Source organism: Cryptotermes secundus, unplaced genomic scaffold (assembly GCF_002891405.2).
Source record: "Cryptotermes secundus unplaced genomic scaffold, Csec_1.0 scaffold189, whole genome shotgun sequence".
NCBI lineage: Eukaryota > Metazoa > Arthropoda > Insecta > Blattodea > Kalotermitidae > Cryptotermes > Cryptotermes secundus.
Genome location: NW_019742555.1, coordinates 1 through 2,119, shown reverse-complemented (window position 1 = coordinate 2,119; position 2,119 = coordinate 1). Strand labels below are relative to the sequence as shown.

At 39.4% G+C, this 2,119-nt stretch overlaps 1 protein-coding gene across 1 annotated transcript in view; it reads right to left on the bottom strand.

Moving 5' to 3' along the window:
* Window positions 1–1,865, bottom strand: part of LOC111873308 — a 17,580-nt gene extending 15,715 nt beyond the window's left edge. The window contains exon 1 of the mRNA XM_023867916.2: window positions 1,738–1,865. The gene's annotated coding sequence lies outside the window, so the exon portion shown is untranslated. The remainder of the gene's footprint in view (window positions 1–1,737) is intronic.
* Between the last annotated feature and the right edge of the window lie 254 nt (window positions 1,866–2,119).

Here is a 2,119-nt window from a genome sequence, read left to right as displayed (position 1 = left end):
CGAGGATTAAGGATTATAGCTCGACGAACTTTGGAGATAGATGAAGAACTGTGTGTTTGCTTCATAGACTGGCAGACGGCATTTGACTGTGTAAATTGGACCAAATGAATGCAGATACTAAAGAAAACAACTATCGATTGGCGGGAAAGATAACTGATTAGTAAATTGTACATGGATCAGAAAATTAGAGTGCGACTGGACAGAGGGGAGACAAGAAGTGTGAAGATTGGAAGAGGAGTTCGACAAGGATGCTGTTTATCACCAATTTTGTTCAACTTGTACAGCGAATGCCTTACCAAGGAAGCTCTGGATGGGCTTGGAGACTTAAAATTAGGAGGGCAAATTATTCAAACTGTGAAATATGCAGATGTCCTTGTGTTATTGGCTAAGGAAGAAACTGTGCTACAGGGTATGATTGATAGACTAATTGAAATTGGAAGGTGCTATGGCATGGAGATGAATGTGGAGAAAACAAAAGTAATGAAAATTTCGAGACAACCAACCCCACTCACAAGAAAGTTAGACCAAAAACAACTAGAGAATGTGAAATGTTTTAAATATTTGGGTAGCTTGTTATCAGATGATGGAAGGTGTACTTGTGAAATTAAATCTAGAATTGCCATGGCAAAAGCTGCATTTAGCAATCTTTTTACCAGAAAATTGGACTTAAAATTGAGGAGGAAACTAGTGAAATGCTACATTTGGAGCATAGCTCTGTATGGGGCTGAAACATGGACACTTAGGGCAGTAGAAGAGAAACACCTGGAAAGCTTCGAAATATGGTGTTGGAGAAGGATGGAGAAGATCAGTTGGAGCAATTATGTGAGAAATGAAGTGTTATGTAGAGTCAGTGAGCAGAGGAATATCCTACATGAAATAAGAAAACGGACGGCTAATTGGATTGGTCATATCTTACGCAGTAACTGCCTTCTAAAAGAAGTTATTGAAGAAAAGATAGAGGGGCGGATAAAGTGACCAGAAGACGAGGAAGAAGACGTAAGAAGATACTGGATGGGCTTCGGGACAAAAGAGGATATTCTCATTTGAAGGAGAAAGCTCTAGATCGCATTAAGTGGAGGACTGTTTTGGAGGAGACTGTGGACCTGTCCTCTGACATTAGTGATGATAATGATGATGATCTATCAAAATATGGTCAGTTTGGTTGTGCGTCATTCCACCAAGAATTCAGTTGCTACCTCACAGAGAGGAGACTGCATTTCCAGTACTAAGGAACAATCTATTTATGCTCTTTAGAAAAGCAATTGACGTTTATTCTGAGAATCATAGGACATTTGGAAGGGTTATACACGTCAGGTGAAGAGCCAGTTGACGAAAAATGGTAAAAGAAAGAAAAAATGTTGCTTGTCCTAGTGCCTAAAGTTGCGTCCAGATTTAATTTAAAAATTAAAAAATGTACTTGCCTCGTGACTTGTCATATCGTCCACATTACTCTTGAGCATAGCGAGTAACACGAGCACGAGTAATGCGGACAAGCCTTAACTAATTACACTTTTAAGTATATTATGTAAGCAGTGCAATGTAGAGAGTTATATTTTGACGGATTGTGAGGCATAAATATTAATAAACTTCTACAGGACGACACGACGTCACATGCTAGAAGCGCGTACTTTTCTTCAGTCATACTATTTAATTTAGTTTAGTTGAATATTCCGTAAATTCTCATACTGAAAAACAACCCGTAATGTCAAATCTCATAAATTGAAATATTTGACTTACTCTGAATTTCTTGTGCAGCTGGTTAGCGTCGTCTTCTTCTGATATTTCCCGTTCAGGATGTGGTTTTCAGGGCTGCAAAAGATTATTCTCCTGCTCCCACTAAGAACAGACAGCAAGTGAGGCCGATCCACTATGAGTCAAAATGGAGGGTACGTTTTCCAATAGTGGTGGGGTGCTACAATAAGTACAGTCATTTCAAAAGTACTGTCAACACGAGGAGAGACGCGGTACCGTATTTGATTCAGTAACTGTGCTACAAAGGTCGTGGTTTATATTCCTGATGAGGTCATTGGATTTCTTTTTCACTTTACTTAATCCTTTCAGTCGCACTGTGGCCCTGAGTTCGACTCAGCCTCTAACAGAAATGAGTGCCAGGAATCTT